Below are 6,702 nucleotides of genomic sequence, written 5' to 3'. Positions count from 1 at the left end.
CTCCAGTCCATAAAACTGAGAGGGGACAGAACAGGGCTTGGATTCAGGGCTCTTAAATCTGAATGCTTATTGATATAGCTAATATTCAGAGTCTTTACTGTGTGCCATGCCCTCCATTGAGTATTTTACTTATGTCCCACTTATACTCATTTTGCATGCCAACGAGATAAGCTTAGAGAGCTGACGTAACTGAGCCCTAGCACACAGTTAGGGACAGTAGAGCTGAGACTGAAACCTAGCTTTCTGGTTCTAGAACCACTGCTTTAACCCACATGCTGGGCAGCTTCCAAATACCAAGGTGATGAGGCATCAGAAGGTGGGAGGGCACCTCACCTCAGGCCCTCTAGGCTGAGGTGACCCTAACGGTCAGTTGTCATTGAGCAGGGTCCCCCATTGTCACCCCTTAACTCCCACCTGGCCACCTCCCTACTCCTTGGACCAGGTGCTCTGTAGATGCTGGCTCTTGGGGAACATTTAGCTCACTGAGGATAGAGACCTAGGCCTGAGGAAAAAGAGGACAATTTTATTTTTAAGATTTTATTTGAGAATGATGATTTCTCAGGCTAGAGTCTCTGACACTGGTCTTGATGACAAAAATTAAGTTCTGACTCATTTGGAGAAGGGCAGCCCGGGTGGCTCAGCAGTTTAGCACTGCCTTCTGCCCAGGGTGTGATCCTGGAGACCCGGGATCAAGTCCCACATCGGGCTCCCTGCATGGAGCCTGCTTCTCCCTCTGCCTGTGTCTCTGCCCCTCTGTGTGTGTGTGTGTCTCTCATGAGTAAATAAACAAAATAAAAAAGATTTTATTTATTTATTTGAGAGAGAAAGAAACATGTATGAGAGAGCACAAGCAGTGGAGAGGGGCAGAGAGAGAAGCAACCTCTCCACTGAGCAGGAAGCCGGACACAGGGCTTGATCTCAGGACCCCCGGGGATCATGACCTGAGCCAAAGTCAGATGTTTAACCGACTGAGCCACCCAGGTGCCCCAGGAGGATACATTTTGACCATAATTATGCCAACCTGGGCATAGAACTGTCATTCAGATGCAGGCTTCCTTGTCCCACAAAAAACTACTTTGAAGGAGAACATTGGGGAGATTTTGAATGTGTGATTTAATTAAGTGATCTGCATAATGATGTTCTTTTCAATGAAATAAATTGTAAGACATAATTTGGGTATAAAGGAAAGTAAGAAAAATGTGTGAATGATAAAGCAAAGAGAGTTCTTAAAAGTGCCACAAAACCCATTCATTCTCCCAGGAATTAAGGTGGGCTGGGTTGAGCTAGACTGGCCTAGAGACCTTTCTCACACACACACACACACACACACACACACACACACACACCCTGGGCATGAACTCTTCATTAGCTAACACCCCGGTCAGAGGACGAGGCAGGACAGGGCCACAGGGACATGGACCTTGCTAAGTACGGAGCATCCGAATGTAGACTCTCAATCCATGTCCTCATGTTCATGGACTTCAGGCCTTCCTTGTTCAGCAGAGTCCATGAGAGTTCTGACTCCAGTGTCAGAGGGAGCCAGAGTCACATGTACTCAGAGCTATCGTGTCTGCTCAAAATCCTGCAGTGGCTCCCCACTTCTCTTAGCAGAAACCTAACTCCTTAAAAGTGTCTGTCTGGTGTGACCTCTTTGATCATCCTTGCCCCTTGTGCACTTTTTAGGAGCTACAATGTCCTCTTGGCTGTTCTTCCTCAAACGATGCTGGACACAGTCTCCACTTTATGACCTTTGAATGCTCTTCCCTCCATCTCAACTGGCTCCTTCACCTCCTTCTGTGTCTTTGCCTAAATGTCACCCTTTCACAAGACATGCCCTAGGAGTTTTATAATTATTACTATTTCTGCAGGCCCTCCTTTATCCTCTCCAGGTTTTTCCTACCACCTTATTAGTTTATAATTGATTTATTTATAGTATTCATATAATTTTATTCTTTACTGATGTCCTTCTCAACTAGAATTCAAGTTTCATTAAGGTAGAGTCTTTGTTTTGTTCATTGATCGATTCCAAGTTCCTGGCATGGTGCTTAACATATAGTCAGAAATAATGGTTGAAAAATGTAATGAATGAATAAATAATGCATGGAAGCCAGGTAACTAACCTCTCCAAATCTGCTTTCTCTTCTCCGAGTAGGAATAACCATAATATGTGATGAGAAGCTACATGGTATTGCTTCTATGTGCAATAAGGCAGCTCCTCCTTCTCATGTTAAAGCCTTTCCACGTGGTTTAGATGGCAGTGACCACAAGCCTGACATTGTCACTTAGGCTAGCCTGGCTCACTGGGGGACACTACTCCCCTGACTATGGTGGTACACAGAGGTGGGCGTGTGTTTCAAGCAGGGCCAGACTATGAGATTAGATCAGTGTGCTTTAGGGGAGGGGCAGTTTGGAGGAACCCAAGCTGGCAGGGCCTTGGGGGTTGGAGGCTGTCATCCTGCAAACAAGGGTAGGCAGCTTGCCCAAGGATGAAGCCCAGCAGAGGCAGGTAGAGCAGAGCCCAGGGCCTCAAGAAAAATCAGGTTTTGTGTTCTCTCTGTTAGTAATGACTGGCTGAGGGTCAGTAGAAGCAAACAAAACCTATACAATGGACCCCAAAACTAACATGGAGATAGGAACTGAGGAGCCAGAAAGGAAGAATTCCTCTGTCCAGGATGCCATCTTTCAATTTTAGCTTGTCAAACTCCTACTCAGCCTTCAAAACCTCACTGGAGAATGTATTCATCTCCTAGCTCTCCCAGGCTGAACTGATCACGATTCCCTTGTGCCCCATGATACCAGATTTAGACCTTATCACACTCGTATCACTATGAATTACAGTTATTCATTATATTGGTCTGCTAGAGCTGCCATAACAAAATACCACAAACTAGGTGGCTTGAATAATAGGAGCTTATTTTCTCACCGTTCTGGAGGCTAGGAGTCCAAGATCAAGGTATCAGCGGGCTTGGTTTCTTCAGAAGCCTTTTGCCTTGGCTCGCAGATGGTTGCCCTCGCTGTGTGTCCTCACGGCAATCCCTCTGCCTATGGTGCCTGTCCTGACCTACTCTTTTTTGGGGACACCAATCATATAGGATTAGGAAACACTCATATGGTCTCATTTTACCTTAATGACCTCATTAAAGGCCCTGTCTCAAATAGATTCATGTTCTAAGGTACTGGGGGGTTAGGATTTCAACATATGAGTTTGGGTGGGAGAGACACGATTCAGCCCATAACATCCAACTACCTGCTTACTTCCTCCAACCTCACTGAAATCACAAGGAAGCTGCTGTGTAAATGTTGGATGGACAGTGGAATGAAAGAATGAATGAGTGAGTGGAAAACATTGTATTTCCCTGGGCAAACAGACCTTTCATTCAGAGGCAATAGCCACCCCCCTGGTCTCTCCTCTGGTGGGTCCGAGAAGATCCTTGTGACTTCAGGGAAGTCCAACAGGGAAAGAATTCTACCTGGGGTTCTCAGAGTTCCTTTGGCCTTGTTTCAGGTGAGGGCAGTGCTGTCAGGATGCTTGTATTGGGATGCCCAAGAATCAGATTAATTATTTTAATCCATTTAAAGTCTTCCTCACCTCCGCTCTCTTGCTCTATTCCAGCATCCAATAAATCTCCCTGAGCTGTCCGTACTCCTTCCAAAGTTGCTATCACTTCTGACTAGCTGTAGCTTGGACTGGGAGCTTCAACCTTTAACTGGTTTGTCTGCACCATGTCCTCCGCTTCAATTACCTCGCCCTTGTGATCTGAAATATCTGAAATACAGAGCTAGCTGTGACATTCACCTGCTACAAAACCCCAACGATGCCTCACAGTAAAAGCCTATGTCACTTTTCTGTCCCTCAGATGCCATTCACACATTTGTGAACCTTGCCTCATCCATCTCTCTCATACTCCGTAGGGTCCACACTCCTGCTACGCCATGGCCAAGGACCTCAGCCTGTACTTCCACTGTTGTGACCCCCTTCTGTTCCTTCTTCCCCAGGGAACACACCCTTCCCAGGCCAGTGCAAAACCACATGCTTCACTAAAGCTTTCCCACTCACTGTTCATTGTCCTGTGGGCTCTTTATCACAGATCCAATCGCTTAGTGTTTAGCTCCTTGGTATGCATGTATTTATCTATACCTGCTGGACTGGGAGTATCTTGATGGGCAGAAATTGGTCTTATTCATCAATGTATTGCCAGCACCCCGCACAGTACCTGGAATTTAATAGATACTTAGAAACAGTAAGATTTTTCTGGATGCCTAATATGTGCCAGGTATAGAGATGCACGTGGGTCTGCCTAGAGACAGACATGACTTACAGTAGTGTGTTCAGCACCCGAAAGCACATGGGGGTGGGGAAGGCTTCCTGTTGAGGTGGCATGTGATCTGGGGTTCATCACACGGCTAGTGATTTTATGAAGGAAGTGAAAAACAATCCCTTGCCCGTGGAGGGTGAAAACAAGGGGAAGCATTCCCAGCAGAAGTAAGTGACCCAGTTGGAGAAAACGAAGAAGCAGCCAAAAAAGCTTCAAGAATACTGAGTGCCTGAAGTTAGCTAAGAAGTAAGTATCGTTTGCTGAAAGTTTTCATGCTGAAGTGAAGGTCCTTGGCTTGCAATGCAGGTCACCTGTTTTCATGAACTTCCAGATAGCAGAATAAAAGGCAATGGCCCACATATGGGATGACTTACATTGGTGCGAGGGAATGTGTGTGTCACTCTGATCAGGGGTGGTACGTGCTGTGTTATTAGGCCCAGGCTGAGGCCACAGTACAGCCATAAATCAAGAAGCGGGTGTTTAAAAAACAGTGGAAGTGTTAAGGAAACATGAAGTGGCTGACCTGTGGGGCTGGCTGTTACTCCCTACAAGAATTTCGATGACTAATGATGTGGATAAATAAGTACTTAACTTTCTCATAACCACACGTGTAATTTATTTAATTCTGGGGGTATTATGCAGTTCTGGAAGCCCTTTAAGATGATGGTGATCAGTTGAAAAAGATTTCCCACTATTCAGAAAAGGCCAGAACCTTTTTCTCCCAGATTTTTCCCCCCTGGTAACTGGGATTAATGTATGGAAGGATGGGATTCAGGAGTAGCCACTGGCCTTTCTAGTTTAATTTACAGTTTTTGAAGTTCCAGCAGTACATAATAATCATTCAACTGGGTCTTTCAGAGCCTTTAAAAAAAAGTAAAACTCATCGAGAAAGAGGTGAGTCTCACCTTAAGATTTATTGGGTCACATTGACAGAGATTCATGGATCTGCTGAGGGAAAGGCCTAAATGCTCGTGAGGTTGAAGGATGATGGCAGGCAGGGGAAGGCTGAGACTTCCCACCCTGCCATTCATTAGCTGTCACTTCACACCTCCAAGACTCAGTTTCCTCATCTCTAGACGGGGCTAATGAGATAGCCTCACAAGGTCTTACGAAGATTAAAAGGTAAAGTCACATGGTGATTTCCATACAGGATATGTTTCTTGCAGGTGTCTGAAAGTCAGCTATATTTAGGCTGAACAACCAATATAGATGTATTATAAGCAATAGCTGATCCCAGATAATTAGAAATGACAAAATACCTAATTGGGCCTGTTTTGGTATAATCTTAAAAGTAATATTTTTAGTATTGTGTTTATATCCTTTGATATATATATATATATATATATATATATATACACACACATATATATATAAAATGTATAACTGAATATACATTATATATATAATGTATAACTGAATACAGAAATAATGAGCTTATGCACAATGAACATATGATTGAGGTTATATGTTGTCTTTCAGCACTCATTTTGCTCTTTATTCAATAAACACCACCAAGAAATTAGTATCCATTACTCGACGATTTAATCTCAAATGTGTTACTATTCTGATTTATGTTGATTTATTTCTTCCCTTTCAAAGACTTTTTCAAGCAATTTTTAAATAATATCGATAAAATGCAGTCCATATCCAAGTAAGTTCTCAAAATTCTTCCAATACCCAACCTTGTTTCCCACACCTCTTTATATGAAGTAAGCACTCTACAGTAAGCCATTTGCATGTGTATCTCTAGTTCAGAATCTTCTTCCCAGGGAAACTTTCTTGTGATGTATGAAAGACATATAAAATGGTATTTTGGGGTAAACAGAAATTAAGGAATGTTAACATAGATGGATTATAAATTTTAAAGACAGAGTCTGTAATACCTGTGTTCATTCTATGTATCCTTAAATAAAAATAATATGAGTTTTAATTTTCAGAATACTATAATTTAGGTTACCCTAGTCAGAGTAGTAGATTATCACAGAAAAAATATCAGATTTGTCAGAAGGGCTAATGTGGATCATTATTTATAAACTAGAAATTCTGTTTCAAATATTTACATGTCTGCAGAAGACAAACTCTAAATGAAATATGGTGATCATTAGATATGTCAATTATTTGTATGTTTGGAAACAATTTCTCTTGACCAGGTGAAACACTGCATTGCATGTTCATTTGCTTGATATGCTTCATCCTCAGAGAATGTGAAAGCAATTCATTTCATCTTCAAACATGCTATTTCCAAAGTTCAATTAATTAAGTCTAAATAATGAGGTTTTATTTCATTTACAATTACTTTAGAAAAAAGATGCATTTCTAGGTTCCAAACATAACTTAGAAATAGTTTTGATAATATTAAAACTATCTTGTAAACCTCTGAAAACTA

General features: G+C 42.4%; 1 non-coding gene across 1 annotated transcript; it reads left to right on the top strand.

Moving 5' to 3' along the window:
- Positions 1 to 543: 543 nt before the first annotated feature.
- On the top strand, positions 544 to 611 carry LOC144281429 (small nucleolar RNA SNORD52). Its single transcript, XR_013349963.1, has one exon. It is a non-coding gene; the product is annotated as a small nucleolar RNA SNORD52 (small nucleolar RNA).
- The last annotated feature ends 6,091 nt before the right edge of the window (positions 612 to 6,702 follow it).

Source organism: Canis aureus, chromosome 12, assembly GCF_053574225.1.
Source record: "Canis aureus isolate CA01 chromosome 12, VMU_Caureus_v.1.0, whole genome shotgun sequence".
NCBI classification, from domain to species: domain Eukaryota; kingdom Metazoa; phylum Chordata; class Mammalia; order Carnivora; family Canidae; genus Canis; species Canis aureus.
Note: the sequence above shows the minus strand (reverse complement) of the source record. Positions and strands in the feature narration are given on the sequence as shown.